Raw genomic sequence first — 21,523 nt, forward strand, 5'->3', positions numbered from 1 at the left:
TATTGCTTGATCTCTGTTTGTATTTGCTCATTGATCCATTGGTTATTTAGGAGCATGTTGTGAAGCCTCCATGTGTTTGTGGCATTTTTCATTTTCTGTGCATGATTTATTTCTAGTTTCGTACATTTGCAGTCTGAGAAATGCTTGGTACAATTTCAATCTTTTTGAATTTATTGAGGTTCTTTTTGTGGCCTAATATATGATCTATTCTTGGAAATGTTCCATGTGCACTTGAGAAGAATGTGTATTCTCCTGCTTTTGGGTGTAGAGTTCTGTAGATGTCTGTTAGGTCCATCTGTTCTAATGTGTTGTTCAGTTGCCTCTGTGTCCTTACTTATTTTCTGTCTGGTTGATCTGTCCTTCAGAGTGAGTGAGTGTTGAAGTATCCTAGAATGAATGCATGGCATTCTATTTCCCCTTTTAATTCAGTTAGTATTTGTTTCACATATGTAGGTGCTCCTGTGTTGGGTGCATAGATATTTATAAAGGTTATATCTTCTTGTTGGATTGATGCCGTAATCATTATGCAATGTCCTTCTTTGTCTCTTGTGACTTTGTTTTGAAGTCTATTTTGTCTGATACAAGTACTGCAACTCCTGCTTTTCTCTCCCTATTAGTTACATGAAATATCTTTTTCCATCCCTTCACTTATAGTCTGTGTATGTCTTCAAGTTAAAAGTGAGTCTCCTGTAGTCAGCATATAGATGGGTCTTGTTTTTTTGTTCATTCTTTGATTCTATGTCTTTTGATTGGTGCATTCAGTGCATTTACATTTAGCGTGATTATCGATAGGTATGTACTTATTGCCATTGCAGGCTTTACATTTGTTGTTACCAAATGCCAGGAGCCATGCTACTCAAGCTGTGTAGCGAAGCTCAGGCTGGAAGAAGACTCCCATAAGGCAGGGGTCTTCACAGCTGGCTCCCTCTATTACCCACCTTGATTTTGTTATTATCCATTATACTACTGGCTTTGTTTTTGCTTGCATTGTTGCCAAAGACTAAGCTAACCTTTGCTAAGCAGCACGGAAAAGATGAGAACATAAACTTCCCAGAAACTTTTCAGGACAGTGCTTCTGAAGAATGGAACACGCAGGGGCCAAATGGCGATCTTGGCATAAAGTACCGAAACCTCCTGTTAGTTAGTCAAACATTGACCACCCCATTTCCACTGAGAGTGTCCCCCTTGTTTACAATGCTAGTGAAACTAGTGATGGAAAGTTTTATAGAAATAGAGTCATGAGAAAATATTGAATAGAATAACCCTGTCTGACATTTAATTAATCATTTCATGTTTTCTTCCCTGTACTACTTCTATAGTTTGTTTTTCTTCTTTCCTAATTACAGCCACTTACTAGAATTTGTGCCTTATATGTGAGATTACCAAATACCATAATTTTCCAGGAAGTAGAAATACCTCAAGACAAGTGCTGGGCCTAGAAGCCACAGAGCATAAATCTGCAAAAAAGTAAAAAAACTAACATTTTCAAAGAGTATTACTTCTCTTTCACTTGTCAGCTTTACATGTCCCTGTATGGCTCTGGAAGATGGCTGGTTAGCCAAAGACGGGTAAGATTCCTCAAGGAGGAACAACCTAAGACAGGCACAGTTGCGGGGGGGCCATCAGGTGAGAAAATGGGAGTTAACAGAGGTGAGGCTTAGAATCTCATACCCCCAGTTTTGAGAGAAATTGTGTACACCCATGGATGTTTTGTTGCCCTTGTTCAGCTTGGATTAATACCTAGTCTATAGGCACAAACCTGATCATCTACACCTGCCTTCTTACAGTTCTAAATCATGCTTTCTATCTATATCTTGCATTTACCTACTACATTAACATTTTATTAGATTCACATATAAAGTATAAAAATCAAATGAATAATTCATACATTATATTTAACATGATTGTTTATAGTTTAAGGCTTATAGTTAAAACAGAAACAGTTTCTATGATATGAATGCCCTTGCATTGTTCACCATGTAAGAACTTGTTTAGTCCCTGCAGTAGTAGAGTCATGGAGAACTGTGTAGCATATATCAGGGAGATTTTGGTATCCACACAGAAGAAGGAGTAATGTAGATAAGAAGGGGAAATTTAGTTTGCTGCTTACTGTGCCCTATAATGGGGTATAAAGTGAAGATATGAGTTTATGATTTTAGATTGCTTATAAATTTATTAAAGTTTCTAAGAATATTTTTGTGAGAAAGAATCCTAGCTAACTGTGGCACTAGGTGACCTGTATTTCACCCTGAGCTGATAGACTCCATAGTCGCTGCTATGTACTGCACGCTCCTACGGTCACATGCACTGCTTAGAAACTGCATTGCATAGAAACGTAAAACACAATAGAGTACATGTTGATAGGAAAAGTTTCGGTCAAGGAACTGAAAAACAATCACCTATCTAACACTTGACCAACCATGAATAGATAAGAAAGGAGAAGAAAAAAAAAAAGCTTGCCTATAATTATTAACCAACTGCCTATACTAATTAATCATCAAAACAATAAAAAATAATCATATCCTTGTGCAATATAGTATAAATAAAGCTGTCATCAACACTTTGTCAAGAGACCACCTCCATCTGACTCCATGTCCTGTCTCTCCATATGCCAACTCAATCTCATCCTTTTGGGCTTCACCCCTCCCCCGCTGGAGCTGGACTCCAGCAACCAAAGTCTCAATGGTAACTTCCTTACTATCTAAGAGTCTAACTTAACTCACTTACTATGCTATTACGAACACAATCTAAAGGTTTTTTTTCCATCCTTTTTCTTCCTCCTCCATTCTTTATATATTAGGTATCATCTTCTGTACTCTTTGTCTATCCCTTGATTGACTTTGGGGATAGTTGATTTAATTTTGCATATGCTTAGTATAATTAACTGTTCTACCTTCTGTACTGTGGTTTTATTACCTCTGGTGACAGCTATTAAATCTTACGAACACTTCCATCTATAGCAGTCCCTCCATAATACACCGTAGACATGGTTTGTGGGAGCTAAATTCCCTCAGTTTTTGCTTATCCAGAAATTAATACCTCCTTCAAATTTAAATGATAATCTTGCCAGATATAGATTATTGGTTCAAAGCCCTTCTGCTTCATTGCATTAAATACATCATGCCACTCCCATCTGGTCTGTAATGGTTCTGCTGTGAAGTCTGATGATGGCCTGATGGGCTTTCCTTTGTATGTGATCTTATTTCTCTCTCTGGTTGCTTTTAATAGTCTATCCTTATCCTTGATCTTTGCCATTTTAATTACTATATGTCTTGGTGTTATCTTCCTTGGGTCCCTGGTGTTGGGAGATTTGTCCATGTCCATGGCCTGAGACACTATCTCCTTCCCCAGACTGGGGAAGTTTTCAGTAATTAGCTCCACAAAGACTCTTTCTATCCCTTTTTCTCTTTCTTCTTCTAGAACCCCTATAATGAAAATATTATTCTGTTTGGATTGGTCACACAGTTCTCTCAATATTCTTTCCTTCTTAGAGATCATTTTTTCTCTCTGTGCCTCAGCTTCTTTGTATTCCTCTTCTCTAGTTTCTATTTCATTTATTGTCTCCTCCACCCTATCTATTCTGCTTTTAATTCCCTCCATTGTGCTCTTCAATGATTGGATCTATGACTGGATTCATTCCTGAGTTCTTGAATATTTTTTTGTACCTCCATAAGTATGTTAATGATTTTTATTTTGAAATCCCCTTCCAGAAGAATCCTGATGTTGATTTCATTTGAATCTTTCTCAGGGGTTGTATTCATATTTTTACTCTGTACCTGGTTTCTTAGGCACTTCATATTTGTATATAGTGCCCTCTAGTGTCCAGAAGCTCTACTCTCCGGAGCTGCTCATCCCCTACAGGAATGTCAGGTGTCATAGGGGAGTGGTATTGGTGCCTGGGGAGAGGAAAGAGCTATTTCCTTCTTCCCAGCTGCTATGCCTGTCTCCACTGCCTAAACCAGTGGGCCAAGCACACAGGTATAAGCCTCTATGCTTTGTGTTTGTAGTTGCTGTAGATGGGGCTTCCCTCTGGCTGGACTAATGCCAGGGTCAGGTTTGCCAGTTTGTGACCCAGGTGGGGCTGGCCGGGAGAAAGTCGCAGTAGGCTGAGTATCATGAAGGGGTCCTTAGAGCTGTGTAGCCATCCAGGGAGCTGAGCGCCTGAAGATCGAGCAAGTTCCCAACCTGCTGGGCAGAGTGCATCTGGACAATTTTGTCTACTTCTCCTTTCTCCTGCATGGAAAGTTCTGTGCAATCCTTGCCCCATTAGCAGCCCTCTTGCTGTTAGGACGTCTTTCAGACTGCCCACCTTTTTTTGTCCCAGAGCAGCTGGATATGGATTCCTGCTTTCCACATGTGGCTGGAATCTCAGTCTTTCCAGGTATTCTGACTGTCTTAGCTTTCCAAACCCCTAATCACTAGAGTACCACAAAAAGACCATGAAATGTAGGTTTGTGCTCCCAGATTAGATCTCCGCAGTTAGGTATTCAGCAGTCCCAGGCCTCCACTCCCTCCCTGCTCTGTTTCTCTTCCTCCTGCCAGTGAGCTGAGGTGGGGGAAGGGCTTGGGACCTGCAGGGCCATGGCTTTGGTACATTATCCTGTTCTGTGAGATTTATTCTTTTTTCCTGGTGTATGCAGCTTGGCACTGCCCTCTTTCCTGTTGCTCTTTCAGGATTAATTGTATTAATTATATTTTCATATTATATGCAGTTTTAGGAGGAAGCCTCTGTCTCACCTCTCATGTTACCATCTTTAATCCTCTACAAAGTCACTTTAAGCTCAACTAGAAACAGTTTAATCCTGTAAAAGAAAAGTTGTACCTGACAGAGTTAAATGGGCAAAAAATACTTGATTCAACACAATTGCAATAAGTGAGAGAGATTGAACACCACTCCACTGAGACAATAAGTGGAAGAGTTTTAAGTAGTGAGGTGAGCTAGTGGAAAAGTACTAGCCTTAGAAGAGAGGGTAGTCAATAAAATTAGCCCCTTCATGTTTGCTAATTGATGCTTATCTTATGGGTTCTCATCTTCACACAGGGTCTGAGAGATAGAGGTGATGGCTGTTAGGTCCTTGAGTAGGAGCTTTTCTGAGTATTAAAAGGGGCAACAGGCTGGGTGAATACTTATTTCTCAAAGAGAAAAGGAATACATTTAAAATTATTTCCTAAAGTAAATGATTTAAGAAAAGTGATCAGGGGGCCGTTAGGAAACAATAACTGTGGCTCAAGTTTCATCAAGCTGAGGGGAAATTAAGGCCATCTTGATCAATACAGTATGCTAAATGAAATGATGGAGTTTTTAGGAACATATAGGAAAAATAGAACATACAGGAAAATAAGTGTTAAATTACATTGAAGGTATATGTTAAGACTGCCATGGGGTCATTTTAAAGTTAGAGCAATAGGCAAGATAGTGTGATCAAAAGAAAACTGGAGTCTGAATTATTTGGGACTTTAACTCCTGACTCCTGCATTCTACACCAGTGTTCTATTGGACAGGTCAAGCCTATTGGGGTACTATTTTTTTTTTATTTTGCCAGACATAATGACTAATTTTATTTTCTGTACTCTTGATAGCAATATATGAAATTTGACTAGAAGTGCCTCCTGAATCAATCCAGAAGAATGCCTTTAAAATTTTGGGGGTGAAATGTAGAGTGGAGTACTATTTTTATCTTTGATGGAGAAATGACTATCTACCTCTAATTCTTAGTATTGTCATGAATATCAAATACAATAAGATTTACCTGGAACAACATTTAAATAGCACAGCAGCAAATAAATGCAACGTAACATTCCTAGACATTATCAATCAACCTCATGAAAAACTGAAAACAAAAGTCAAAGAATTACTTCCAAAAGTCTCCAAACCCAGTCAGTTTAACAAGTATACAGTTTTGAAATTTCAAGTAACTGGTAATTCTCTTTCCATAGGTAAATCTGGGCAGGGGAAAATCCCGGGGTAAAATGCCTTTGAACCCGAGATCAGTCAAAGGGAGAAATAAAGTTTAAAGCCCATTTATTGCTTAGAAGGAGTCATCCTGCACCTCTCTCTCTCCTGCTGCAGAAACGAGCAAATCCTCCCCCCAGCGTCTCAGGTAAGATAAACCCTCACTTACCCAGGTAATTACCTATGGATATGGACATGAACTACTTCTCCCCACCTCTTGGAAATGCCTGTTGATATGGAGATGCACTAAAGCCAGGCAAAAGATTCTGGAAATACTGCAATTTTTCCCACAGCCCACCCCTCCAGAAATCTCTCCTTACAATCTACTTGCTCCCCCTCTTCTCCAATGGTCTCTGGGAGAGAAAACTGGAGCATTGTAACCAGAACAATGACATAACAATAGCAATAGCAATAAAATCATGATAATCCTCAAACCAGAGGATTCAGTGAGGTTCAAAGTCATATGCAGATGAAGTCCATAGCTTGCCCATTCCATAGGCAGGCAGTAGTTGAAGAAGTAGAGAGTTCAGAGCAATCTTCATGCAGCAGCTGCAGCCAGGGAGCGCATACAGGCCACAAGGACTGTAGAAGGAAGTAACCTTAAGGGCAATAAGATACATGATTTAATGACATCAACATAGGCAAGTCTTACCCATGCAAGAGAGTGGTCCTGTGATAGAACAGTGGCAGGAATGGGATTTCTTCCTTGTCTAGTATACCAGACTTTCAACCCCCTCCCTGTGGGAGTTACACATGAGTCAATATATAGGGCTACAGGAGGTACATGCACTGGCCATAAAGATAAAACAAAACTTCCCTGTAAGATGTTATTACCTCCCGGATGTTTTGGGTACACTATCATTATCTTTAGGGGATTCTCTGCTGTTAACTCAGGAATACACAGGAGGCCAACTTCCAGGCCTTTCTCCCAAGGTGCCAGAAGGACCAGCCATCACTGGTTCATGTGTCCAGGGCCATGTTTACTCAACACCATCTTCAGGGTTTAATGCACTAGGGGCTGGTAGCAGGATGTTGCTCTGCTGGCCATATCCTGGCTTCTATAACTTCTCTTTGGTTTGCACATACAGTTGTATAGGAGAGGCAGCAAGGTGTGTTACCATATCCACAGGGCTCAAAGCTCATTTTCAGGGCTTCTCATTCAAATGCTATAGCACTGTTCATAAGTGAACAGACCAGCCCCGCAGACTATTGTTGTCTGACTTCAGTCCAGATTTCAACAAGCTGTTGTAACTCTCTATTATGCCTGTAGGGTTATATGGTGCATGAAAATTTCACTTTATTCCTAATTGTTGCACCCATTCTCACAGTGCATGTCCAGTAAAGTGAGTGCCTTGATCACTCTCAATCACCTGTGACTGGCCACAGGCTGCAAAGAGATGCTCCAGGCCCCTCTTGGTGGTTTGCTGATATGCAAGACATAAAGGAAAAGCAACCAATTGTCCAGTAGTCATGTCCACACAAGTCATGGCATACACATATCCTTCTGATATGGACAGAGGCCCAATGTAGTCTATCTGCCACCTGACGAGGGGTATTGGCCCCTTTACTTTTATCCCATGTTGCTGGTGGACTCAGTCTAAGTCCCTCTTAGAGCACACAAGGCACTCCTTCCAGGCTCTGCTGACTTCTTCAAAAGTCAATGGCAAGTCCCACCGATGGCTATAGCTCACACTGTCTTTTGCCCCACGTGCAATGTAACCTTTCAGCTACATCAGAGGCAGGCTTTCCTTCCAGCCAACACACTTCAGCCAATGTGCCTGCTTCATTGTTCTTTGGGGCAGCCAAGCCAAATGGCCAGTCACATAACATACAGTAACTGTCTTAGTCTGACCAGAGGCTCATAGGTCTTGCCACCTCTTGATCCCAAAGGGGTAGTGTCCAACCATCTAGTTGACATGGTACCATGTCAGTAGCCACAGCATCAAGCACCAATAGACAGCCAACCTGTCATTGCAGACTATAGGGGAGGGCTCCTGGGTGATCATGAGCCACACTGCCCACAGCTCAGCCCATTGGATACTCTTCCTCTCTCCATCCTCCATCCATATTGTTTCAGTCTTAGAATGAAGAGCCATAGCCCTCCACTTCAGGGGCTGCCCACAACTGGAGCTGTCTGTATACCAAGCATCTTCAGGTATATGGGTTTTCCCTCCTGATTAAGACTCTCAACTACCAATTGTTCAAAAACAAGTTCTTCTGCTTTCTACTGGTATAGCTCTTTGGCCCCAGTAAGTGTTGGAGTTCTCCAGTTAAGGGACTAGTAGAGAGGGCACTGCACCTCTGTAAATATGTGCCCCATTTGGCCAGTGTAGGTGTCTTTGCCATGCCACTCCATGGCCTCTGAGTACAGTCTCGCACCCACCTCATGATGGGATAGGCGGTTATTTCCTTGGTTTGAGCTGTTCCAGCAATGGACTATGTAGCCAGCAACGTGTGGTACACAGCAGCCAGTTGCTTCTCTATCAAGGTGTACCAGACTCTGCTCTGTTCCATAGTTGTGACCAGAAGCCAAAAGGTTGGCATGTCTGTTCAAGCTGCTGCCAAACACTCCATCTACAACCATCTGCAGTTACATGAACATCTAGCTCAAAGGGCCTTGATGAGTCCATTACAATAAAGGAGTGCACAGCCTTGACTACTTCTTTAGCAGCAGCACAAACAGCTGCACATATCTCATCCAAGTCCCACCTGGTGCCCTTTTGTACCAACTGGTATAAGGGCTTAAGAATTTGTGCCAAGTGCAGGATAAACACTCTCCAGTACCCCAAAAGATCCAAAAACTCTTGTAATAGTTCCACAGTTATAGGGGAGGGAAATCCTGGACCTTGTCTATGACAAGACAACCTCCAAGAATTTTATAGACAAACCAGGCCCCTGAACCTTGGTTTATAGCCCATCCTTTCTCCTGTATATGTTGCAGCAATCTAGGAACTGCCCCTTCTAAATCTGCAAGGGAACCAGAAGTGAGCATAATATCATCAATGTAGTGATACAACTGCACCTTTTGCAGTTTCTTCCATGTGACCAAGTTCTGGGCTACAAGTCTGTGAAAGATGGTGGAACTGTGGAGGTATCCCTGTGGAAGGACAGTGAATGTCCACTGCCGGCCTTCCCAGGTGAAGGTAAGCTATTCCTGACTTTCCTGTGCTATGTCAATAGAGAAGAAAGCATTAGCAAATTCAACAACATAATAATATGTTCCCAGTTCATGACTTAGTATGTCCATAATGTCTACTATAGAAGGGACAGCAGCATGCAAAGGGGTGTGACTTTATTCAATTCCCTGTAGTCCACAGTCATATACCAGGAGCCATCTGGCTTTCTCAATGGCCACACTGGGGAATTAAAGTGACTATGAGTGGGCTTTATGATGCATACCTTCTCCAACTGCTGTGGAGTTTCTCCAATTTTCTTGTGCCCTCCAAGGCAATTTATACTGTATAGTATTTGTCACCTGCTGAGGTACAGGCAGAGCTACAGGTGGGTGCTTAGCATGTCCCCTCAGAACTGTCTTTACCACATATACCTTCAGTCTGAACTCACCTGCAGTGGTCTGTAACCACAGGCCCTGCAGTATATCTACCCCAAAAATATATTCAGGTATGGGAGAAATGTACACAGTATACTCCTTTGGGGGTAAATGCCCTGTCCCCAATGAGATTTGGGCTTTCTTCACTCTAATTTCCTTACCCCCATAGCCATCTATCACAGCAGGGGTCACAGGAAAACACTCAGGGTTGCCATAAATCAGAGAACACTCAGCTCCTGTGTCCACCAGCATCAGGACACATTATACATTCACAGGGGACCAATGAGTTGCTAATTCTACATGTTGCCTCTTGTACCCACCATGTCCCCCAAAGTGAGGACCTTGACTCCCCTCAGTTGAACCATGATGCCCAATCACCCTCCTGTGGGGTGAGGGCTCAGGCAAATTCTCAGTACTGTCCCCAAGGAAGTTTTGCCTGGACACAGGCCAGGCATGTGCCTTTGGCTCCAGTTTCCGTGTCTTGGATCTCAACAGCTGGCTTTAACTGGTGCCACAGTTCTAACAAGATCCTATTGGGCTGCCCATCAAGTTTTTCTTTCACCACCACGACCTTTATCAAACCAACCCACATCTGGGTCCTTGGGACCTTCACAGGGCCATTTGCACCTCTCCTTTCAGTCATAGCCTGTACTTCCTTTCATTCTCTTATTGTTTCAACCTCCCCCAGATCTTCTAAAGTATGAGTAGTTATGGGTTGCCCTATGTGTAATGCAAGAGTAGTCACTATGGATGCAAAGAGGGATGTGCAAGCTCTAGGCACCACCAGATTTTTCATTACTACAGTGAACAACCCCTGGAGGTCCATATTATAGATGATATTTTTCATACCCAATTTCTGCAATACCTGTTTGAGCTCTACATACATTTTCCAGCTAGTGGGTAAATACTGTAAATCACTGTGATTAGGGCAAAATGCCCTGATGGCAGCTGTCAGCCATTCCAGAAGTGTCTGATTCCCTGAGGCGTGATGGGCACTTTGCAACCACTGTGGAATGGAAGGGTGAGTCATCAGGGAAGCCAGTCCATCTTAGTACCCGACATAACAGTGTTTTCCACCCCCATATCCCAGAGACATAAAAGCCATGTAGGTAGAGATTCCAATGGCTTCTGCCTATACTGGATGCTCATGTCCACTAGCTCATCCTGGGTATGGGAGTGGAGCCTGGAGTTCTCCACAACCTGGGGAAGGGCAGCTCCTCCCCCTGAAGAGCTTGTGGTTGTCTCCTTTTAATTTTTTCAACTACAGCCTAGAGGGCCTTTAATACAGGAGAGGCTGGTGCCTTTGGCGGTGGCCTTGGCAGTAGATTGGCCCATAGCCCCACCTTCTTATCTTCTTCCCCATGGCTCCTCCACCATTTCCGGGTCTGAGGGCACTGAATTTCGTTCTTCTCTCCCATGGCTTCCTGCAATGCGGCTTCTCCTGCTGCTTCCCCCGTCTCCATTGCTAAGGAATCTTTCAGAAGCGTGATCCGTTTTCTCAATAACTGTCTCTCTTCCTTAAGGGCATCCCACAGGTCATCACCCAGATCCTCCAAGTGAGGTCAAAGTGTGTCTCTCTCCTGCTGAAGTCCCTCTCTCTCTTTGATAACCTTCTCCCTCTCCTGTATAATCCCCTCTCTCTCCTTGATAACATTTTCCACTATCTGGAGGAAAAGAAACTCTATAATGCCAGCTGCTCCATGGCCATTCAGGGCCTCTAAGTAGTCTGCTATCTCACAGACAGCTGATTCTGCAGTTTCTGGTGTCTCCACCCTTCCCCAGTTCTGGAGAAGACCCCACCACTCTAGGAGGTGCTTTGCTCTAAACCTGTTCCCCACTAGGGGATCCCAAATTGGAATCCCTAAAGATAGGGGACTCCCAGGTGAAGCTGCACCATCTAGGGTCTCCCCACTGCCCACAGGTGGGGTTCTGGGCATCTCCCTACCATCTCTAAGGGCAGGCAGCCCAAGGGTCACACACTTGTAGACAGATTTTGGGTTCAGAGTTTCTGCTGACTACTTCTGGATGCAAATCCTGGGAGAGGAAAATCCTTGGGCAAGATGCCTTTGGATCCAAAATCATTCATAGGTAGAAATAAAGTTTAAAACCCGTTTATTGCTTACAAGGAGTCGTCCTGCATCTCTCCCTCTCCTTCTGTGACAGAAGCAAGTGAATCCTCCCCTCAGCCTCTCAGGTCCAGATATGCCCTATCTCACCCACGATAAGGAGATGAACTTCTCTTTACCCCTTGGAAACACCTGTTGATAAGGAGATGGACTAAAGCCAGGTGAGAGATTCTGGAAATAATGCAATTTTACCCACACCATTTAGCCCATTCTCTACCCACCAAAAAATTCCTATTTGAAAATGTTTCACTTCATCAGTCTATCATAACCTACATACCTGTAGATTTATCAATCTGTAGAAAGAAAACACAAAAGGGAAAACTGCAGACTAGTTATAGTTCAGATCTTTCTATCAAGAGATTAATATAAAATGCCCAGGCAGGGTTTATTGTAGGAAAATAAAACTTGCTTTATGTTAGAAAATTTGCCAATATAGTCACATAATCAGTAAGTCAGAGGAGAAAAATGCTATTTTCAAAAGATGCTGAAAGGAAATTTTACAGTATATAACAACCAATTCTTAAAATTAAATTATGGGAAGATAGTAATAGAAAGATACTTATGTTTTAAAATAAAGGCTGTATATTGGGGTCAACAGAAAACACCATACTAACCTTGAAACACCAGAGGTATTCCCATTAAAATCAAAACAAGACCAGAAAGCACTGACACCACAACTAGCATTGTTCTGGGAGTGGAGCTAATCACTTGCAATGATCAGCAGTTATAACCATTAGTACTGTTAAAAAAGAAGAAATACAATTAAAAGCATTATCAGATAAATTAAGAATTCTACTGAAAATGAATTAGAAATATCAAAAGTTTATAAAAGAAACTTGTCACAAATATACAGAACAATAGATTTCCATATAGTAACCAAAAATATTTGCTAATCTTAAAATATCACATTCTCAATAGTCTTAACAATTAAATTATAAAAAAGAAAGACTTAAGGAGTTTGTGAGAAAGATTCCCAACAGTAATGAGGATGAAATAAAATGGCTGAACAGAGAAATGCAATATATTTTTAAGAGAGAAACTGAATATTATAAAAATCAATCAATTATTTTCTTATTAGTTCATTAGTATGATGTGATGCTAAACAAAATGAAAGAAATATTGAACTTGACAAAGTAGTTAAAAAGTAATAAAGCAGTTATAAGAACAATCTATATGGTTAAAATCCAAACCACAACATAACTGAATGAAGAAAAAAGTGAAAGATTATTGCCCATCTTCTTTGTCTTCTCCAGCCCGAACGTTCTCCAAAAGTGTCCAAATAAACAGAATAGCTAGGGACCTCTGAAGAAGAGCTGCCGACTACATGTTAAAGCGGTGGCTGTCAGAGGTGAGCACCAGGATGGATGAAATGGGTGAAAGAGTTCAAAAGGTACAGACTTTCAGTTGTATGATAGATAAGCCCTGAGGAATGTAATGTACAGTGTGGTGATTATAGTTAACAGTATTGTATTGTATATTTCAAAGTTGCTAAGAGATCTCATCACAAGAAAAAGATTGCAACCATGAGTGGTGACAGATGTCAACTAAATTTACTGTGGTGATCATTCTTAACATGTGCATACATCAGATCATTACATAGTACACCTAAAGCTAATATAATGGTATATGTCAATTACATCTCAATAGAAAATGAAAACAAATAGAAAAATTGTATTATTAATTAGACAATACTTAATATGTTACTGGCACAAGAAGTGAATGCAGGATACCTTAAAAAGATTAACTATCACCAGTGTAATAAGAGGTGATGATCCAGGGCCCAAAGATATATCTGGCTCACTGTAAGCATGGGATGCTTATGGAATGAACATGTGGATCACTATTTGGTGCTAGAGCAATTGTTCCAGAACAAAAAATAGTCTTTTCATACACTCTGCACCCAATTATTTCAGGTGGATTAATAACAACATATAAGAAAACAAAAATCTAATAAGAGGATGGAAACTTAGATAACTATGTGATTTCAAAATGGGGAAATTTCTCAGGATAAGAACAGCAAAATAAATGGCACAAGAAAAATAAAGAATAAAGATTGAATAAAGATTACTTAAACTTTGAATATTGAAAATTCGGAAGAAATAATAAACTGAAGGAAATATTCAGATACATATATTAAGTAAAGCAGTATCACCCTTCATGTGTGAAAATATGTGCTATTAAAATTATAACACCAGTAGAAAATTCAAGAAAAAATATACATTTAGAAAATAATAACACCAGTAGAAAATTCAGAAAAGGACATACAGAGTAAACTTAAGAGTTATCTATGAAAGCAAACATGTAAAAATATGTCTGTTAGTAGTTTACAAGGAAAGAATTAAAACATAATACTATTTTATCTCCCATATCAATGTGGGTGAAGTAACATAATATCTAGTACATATAAGACCATAGTAAAATTGAAGTTTCTCTTGCACACTGCAAGCTTAAGTATAAGAACCTGGAAGTTTCTGGAAAGTCAGTTGGCAAATAGTATTAGGAGTTTCAAATAACCTTTGGGGCAGAAATTCCTTTAAAGGATTTTTTTCAAAATATGTAGGTTTCGATAAGATGTAACCTAAATATCCATAAATATGAGAATAGTTGTATAGATTACAACATAACTATAGAATGAAATATTATAAACATTTCAAATCATGTTTTTAGATAATATTTAATGAATGTAGAAATGCACATAATAGAGTTCAATGAAAAAAGTGAGATGCAACTTATATTCTAAGAATATACTTCTGTTACAAATGTATATGGCTAATATAAGACATGCTTGAAATCTAATGAAATATTACTCTTGATTGTGGATAGACTTTACACTTTTTACTCTGCAGAATGTCTTAATTTTTAAAAATTGTTATAGTTACTTCTGTAGTAAGAGAAAAGTACTAACAAAACATAAATGAGCAAAAGCCTGCAAAATGTTTGTTGTCGCATTAGTTTAACAGTAAGCCTCAATATCCCCCAAATATTGTGCATATAGTCCATAGATTACAAACATGATTTCTCTAAACTTAACCCAACTCCTAGCTATAACCCTAGTACTAACAGTATTGTTCCATAAGTAGCAAAGTCAACCAAATGTTCAATATTTTCAAAAGCACTTTTCTCACATTACCAGGAACAATGTAAAATTATATATAGTATAAATCTTAGTATTTTGGACCATAGAAGAGAGACAATGCAGGTTTTATACTAGACACTGCAGAACAACAAAAATTGTATACTTTGTATCAGGTACACATCTTTTTCTAATCCATTCATATTAACTATTAAACAAATATTTATTGAGCATTAAGTAGAGTTACATTCTTAAAAAGATTACATTAATCCAGGAGTTATAAATTAAAACACTACAAGATAATCAAGAAGATGGTTTTTCTGGGACAAGTTGAGTTTTGAACTCCAGAACTTTTATTTACTGAATCAAGGAGCACTCCTTGTTTATCCCTGTAATCTCAGTGAAACTCCTTATCCTCTTTACTTTCATACAGTTATTTCCCCTCATCTTTGTATTTACTGCTTGTTTTCATCATGTATTTCTTTTTTTCAATTAGTCCTTCAGTCAACTTAATGATTCACAAGAGGATCCACTAGCCTGTTCTAAACCTTGTGACACTCATTAAATAATTTGAATTAATTCCATGTTTCACTCTGATGCAAAATTATCGCTGAACTGATGCATTCAATTTTAGATTATTTTGCCCTGCTTACAGATAATGCCTTTACAGATATTGTCTATTCAATACTGTGCGTGTCTAAGACTAAGTGACTTTTTCTAAATATCTAGCTATGAAATTAAACTATTGAATATTTAATGATGTTTAAATATTAATTTTCTTAGAGGGCAGGAATATATAAAAATGGGATTCATATTTTATTCCTTTAGATAATGGTAGCGCAACACCACTCATTGCATCTCTTGAGCATATAGATGGGTAGTTTGCTATTGAAGGTGAACCTAAGTGAATGCCCATCAAATAGAGCTAGCTGGAGGCCAGGGCTGTTGACTGTAAGATATCAATACCAGTTGTATATTAGTGATTATTTGCAGGATTTTCTAAAGCGAATGACTTATTTTATTTACTAATATTGAATGAAGTAATTAAATGCTGTTATAAGATAAGAATAAAATTAGAATCTACCCCTTTTTCATTAAAAAAGGTGTTGTGGAATTTAAGAACATTTAATAAGATGCTATGAAATATACAGACTAAGACAAAGCAGAAACATAATGTTTTACTTGTGTTTAATACAAGTATACATTATCAAGATGAAAGAGATCTTGCTTGTGTTGCTGAAATATACAGAGAAGATGAAACCCACAGGAATTACAGCTTAGGCACTCATATAAATCTGTGATGTCTGAATTGGGGTGCGGTAATCCATTGAAGGGTAGGAAGAAAATATTAGCGCTAATATTTATATTTTTTCCTGAAGATGAAATAAAAATTAAGCTTCTTAATATTAGAAATGTAAATAGGTACTGTAGTCTTCACATGCTTATTACATTATGTTTCCTTCTTTGTGAAGAATCCATGAGGTATCCAAGGGAAGAGTGGAGGCTGAACATCAAAAGGATGTTTGCTTTCAGCATTTTGTAAGGCAGTGTAGTTTGCATGTGTCTCATTAGGTGGTTGTATTGATTATATTATCTAGTATTAACTACACTAACCTTCTAAAAATAAACAAGTGGTTTAAAATAAATACTGCAAAATAACCCTGGCTTGAAGATAATATTTTTAAATACAAATGAATAGCAACCTCCTCCTCACCCCACAAAGAATGTTACAACTGAAATTTCTGCTGTTAGTATGGGCTTTTGCCAGCCACATTTCAAGGAAACCAATGAAGATCTAATCAGCTCTGATCTCTTAAAATAGTCCACTAAATTCTTTCAAATTATAAAATTATTAAGAAAAATATTTGAAATATAAGCTTTTATACACTATTTTTAACAATAAACCTCATCCTCAGCATATATTGTGCCTTGAAATAATAGTTTATAATAGTACATACACACCCATATGTATAATTTTTCAAGAAAAGGAATACATATATAGATTTTGATCCTGCATAACTGTTTATTTTAATATCTATATTTTTAATTATTAATGATGTGAGTACTTGATCAAAGAAATTTAGACACTGCTATTTGTGATAGTGAATTTGAATTTGGAATTATCCTTGGCAATTGGACTAGGGTTGGTTTAGGCCAAATAGTAGGTGCTAATGCCAAATGAATATTTATTAATATATACACCCAAAATGTAAATCTATGTATCACATGAGAGACAAAGAATGCCTGACAATGATTTTGGATTACTGACTTATCAACACTCCAGAAATGGCTTTTTCTGACAGCCCAAAACATTTTCGTAATACCACTGAAGCCAATTTGGAAAACTTGGGGTGCTACATCTGATCTCCAGGGAAAGATTCCCAGGGGAAATTCCTGAGTCTGATGTCTCATTTCTATATGTAAGTTTTTACTGCAAAAGTGGCTCACCATTGATAATGATCATGTATAGATTATCCTTCCAAGCATGGACTGGTAACACCCCCTTCCCTTTTGTCTTGACTAGTACTAAGGATGTTAACAAGGCATTTCAAAATGCATTGTAGACTACATTCCAGGCTTTATTTAGGTCAGGGTTAAGCAAAGGGGATGCATTTCTGTCCTACAGGTTGTGTTCTCTGATCATGAATACCCCATCTAGCAAGGGATGTTGAATCTCTGGGACAGCAGAAAAGTTTGGAAAAGCTACTATCTGGGGCTATCTCTGGAATACATGCCACAGTAATGATGAAACCCTAAGCTTGATGTAACTGCTTAGCAAAGCGATTTGGAATTTCCAAGAGTGACACTAGGAGAGAAAATCCGAGTCCTTCTGGTGGGATACTGCCCACTCTCAGTAAAGGCAGGAAGTTGCTGCTCTAGAAACTGTTTCACTTTATAGAGGAGTACTCTTGAGCATACTACAATACTCTAAAAATAAGTTGTGGTAACTTTGGAGGCCCAAGATAAAAAGAGACATAGAGCTAACTCATCCTGGTTCTCCTGACATAAGATAGGAGAGAGTGTCCAGGCAAAATGTGAGACCTGTGCTTGAGACAACTCTGAGGAAAACAATTAACCACTTGGGTGCCTTCATATCAGACTCATATCTGAAAAGTCATAACTAGATTCATACCTGAAAAGTCACTTGTTAGTTTTATTGAATTTTGCCTCTAGGAACAGATTGTCCACGACAAGGCAATAAATAGTTGGTGATGATTTAACTCACATGGCCAGATATTTCCCATTAGAGATGAAAAAAAATCTACCATAGCAAGTGCGTTATGGGAATAAGTCTTCTCTTTTTATGGATTTTCTGCCAACAGTTATTCAAAAGAAAAGGGCAAAAATTTTAAACAGCTTTATTTACAATAAGTTGCATGTACTTGAACTGTATAATTTTGATAAGCTTTGCTTTGTGTATATAGCAATGGAAACATCACCACGATCAAAACAGTGAATATATTTATTGTCCTTTTGAGGGAGTATAAGAGGCAAGTGGAAGCTTTGGAAGGAATACTTTTTAAAATAAGAAGAAAATTGGGCTTGACTTTGTTGAGGAATATTAATTTTAAGGAACGGTAGAAAAAAATATTAGAGACCAACAAAAAGGGAATCAGAAGTGAGGTAGAAGGACTAATACCAGGAATGAAATAAATGATGAAGACAGGTCCGAAAAGGAGGGAGCACAAAAGGGATAAAGGGTGCCAGAAATCCAACAGATGAAGGATCATAAGTATCTATCATGCTGCACAGGATCGTACTTCTGGGGAGAGACTTTAACCAAAGTGATGAGGATGGAAATCATAGTGCCAGTGATTTCATGGAAATGGGATGCCAGGAATGGTAATCTTGAATGGAGATTATCCTTTTCAGAAACTTGGCTCGAAAGGCCCAGGGAATTGTGGTAGTGAGACAAGGATGCAATGTCCATGGAAGGTTGAGGATTTGTTCTTTTTGTTTATTTATTTATTTAATTAGTTAGTTTTTTCCAAAATCATCTTTAATTGTAGCCATTGGTTCTCCCTGGTTTCTCATGACTTTCAGCCTTCTCATGTTTTTCTTCCCTTTACTGAATCTGGGCTTCTGCTCAGATTTTCCTTGATGAAAAAATAGCCGGTTTAATATACAGCTGGAAGTCCATCAGTCCTTATTTCCTTTCCAGCTTTTCTATAGCAGGACGTAACTTCATCAAAAAGAAACACTTGGGCTTCCTGATTTTCTTTATGGGTAATTCCTGTTTACTGAAAGCTCTGCATTAAGGCATGCTCAGATTCATTCTCCTTAATGGTTTTGGCAAGAACACTACCCTCCTCCCTCAGCAAATCTATGGTTCTGAGAAATAGAAGTGTACTGGCTTCTGCTTCTGGGACCAAAATCTATAATAATACCTCTCCTGTCCACTAGTTTTTTTTTTCTTGCTATCATTAATGTACATTACAGGAGCAACATTATGGTTACTAGACTCCCCCCATTATCAAGTCCCCACCACATACCTCATTATAGTCACTGTCCATCAGTGTAGTAAGATGCTATAGAATCACTACTTGGCTTCTCTGTGCTATACTGCTTCTCTGTGAACCCCCCTTACATTATGTCTGCTAATCGTTAATGCCTCTTTTCCCCCCTTACCCCTCCCTTCCCACACATTTTTCCCATGCCCTTTCCCTTTGGTAACTGTTAGTCCATTCTTGGGTTCTGTAAGTCTGCTGCTGTTTGTATCCTTCAGTATATGCTTTGGTCTTATACTCCACAGATGAGTGAAATCATTTGATAATGTCTTTTTCCGCCTGGCATATTTCACTGAGCATAATACCCTCTAGCTCCATCCATGTTGCTGCAAATGATAGGATTTGTTTTCTTCTTATGGCTGAATAATTCCACTGTGTATATGTACCACATCTTCTTTATCCATTCATCTACTAATGGACACTTAGGTTGCTTCTATTTCTTGGCTATTGTAAATAGTGCTGCGATAAACATAGGGGTGCATATGTCTTTTTACTCTGAAGTCTTAGGGCAAATTCCTAGAAGTGGAATTCCTGGGTCAAATGATATTTTTATTTTGAGTTTTTTGAGGAACCTCCATACTGCTTTCCACAAAGGTTGAACTAATTTACACTTCCACCAGCAGAGTAGGAGAGTTCCCTTTTCTCCACATCCTCACCAATATTTGTTATTGTTTGTCTTTTGGATGTTGGCCATCCTAACTGGTGTGAGGTGATATCTCATTGTGGTTTTAATTTGCATTTCTCTGATGATTAGCAATGTGGAGCATATTTCATGTGCCTCTTGGCCAACTGAATTTCTGCTCTGGAGAAGTGTCTGCTCCGATCCCCTGCCCACTTTTAATTGGATTATTTGCGTTTTGTTTGTTGAGGTGCGTGTGTTCTTTCTATATTTTGAATGTCAACCCTTTATCGGATATTTCATTTATGAATATAATCTCCCATGCCGTAGGATGCCTTTCTGTTCTATTGATGGTGTTCTTTGCTGTACAGAAGCTTTTCAGCTTGATATAGTCCACTTGTTCATTTTTGCTTTTGATTCCCTTGCCCAGGGAGATATGTTCATGAAGAAGTTGCTCATGTTTACATCCAAGTAATGTTTGCCTATGTTTTCTTCTAAGAGTTTTATGGTTTCATGACTTACATTCAGGCTTTGATCCATTTCGAATTTACTTCTGTATATGGGGTTACAGAATGATCCAGTTTCATTCTCTTACATGTAGCTGTCTGGTTTTGCCAACACCAGCTGTTGAAGAGGTTGTCATTTCCCCATTGTATATCCATGGCTCCTTTATCATATATTAACTGACCATATGTTTGGGTTGATATCTGGACTCTCTTTCCTGTTCCACTGATCTGTGGGTCTGTTCTTGTGCCAGTACCAAATTGTCTTGATTACGGTGGCTTTGTAGTAGAACTTGAAGGTGGGAAGCAAGATCCCCCCTGCTTCATTCTTCCTTCTCAAGATTGCTTTGGCTATTTGGGGTCTTTTGTGGTCCCATATGAATTTTAGAACTATTTGTTCCAGTTCATTGAATAATGCTATTGGTATTTTGATAGGGATTGCATTCAATTTGTAGAGTGCTTTAGGTAGGATGGATATTTTGACAATATTAATTCTTCCCAGCCAAGAGCATGGGATGAGTTTCCATTTATTAACGTCCTCTTTAATTTCTCTTAAGAGTGTCTTGTAGTTTTCAGGGCATAGGTCTTTCACTTGCTTGTTTAGCTTTATTCCTAGGTATTTTATTCTTTTTGATGCAATTGTGAATGGAATTGTTTTCCTTATTTCTCCTTCTGCTAGTTCATCATTAGTGTGTAGGAAAGCAACAGATTACTGTGTATTAATTTTATATCCTGCAACTTTGCTGAATTCAGATATTAGTTGTAGTAGTTTTGAAGTGGAGTCTTTAGGGTTTTTTATGTACAATATCATGTCATCTGCAAATAGTGACAGTTTGACTTCTTCTTTACCAATCTGGATGCCTTGTATTTATTTGTTTTGTCTCAATGCCATGGCTAGTTCCTCCAGTACTATGTTGAATAAAAGAGGGAAGAGTGGGTATCCCTGTCTTGTTCCTGATCTTAGGTGAAAAGCTTTCAGCTTCTCACTGTTAGGTATGATGTTGGCTGTAGGTTTGTCATATATGGCCTTCATTATGTTGAGGTACTTGCCCTCTATACCCATTTTGTTGAGAGTTTTTATCATGAATAGATGTTGAGTTTTGTCAAATGCTTTTTCAGCATCTGTAGAGATGTTCATATGGTTTTTGTCCTTCTTTTTGTTGATGTGGTAGATGATGTTGATTGATTTTC

General features: G+C 39.0%; 1 long non-coding RNA gene across 1 annotated transcript in view; it reads right to left on the bottom strand.

Moving 5' to 3' along the window:
- Positions 1–1,845: 1,845 nt before the first annotated feature.
- Positions 1,846–21,523, bottom strand: part of LOC108408902 (uncharacterized) — a 49,387-nt gene continuing 29,709 nt past the window's right edge. Inside the window, exons 4-5 of the long non-coding RNA XR_012124162.1 lie at positions 12,244–12,368; positions 1,846–6,552 (exon numbers count right to left, since the gene is read on the bottom strand). This is a non-coding gene — a long non-coding RNA (uncharacterized lncRNA). The remainder of the gene's footprint in view (positions 6,553–12,243; positions 12,369–21,523) is intronic.

Source organism: Manis javanica, chromosome 13 (genome assembly GCF_040802235.1).
Source record: "Manis javanica isolate MJ-LG chromosome 13, MJ_LKY, whole genome shotgun sequence".
Classification (NCBI taxonomy): Eukaryota; Metazoa; Chordata; class Mammalia; order Pholidota; family Manidae; genus Manis; species Manis javanica.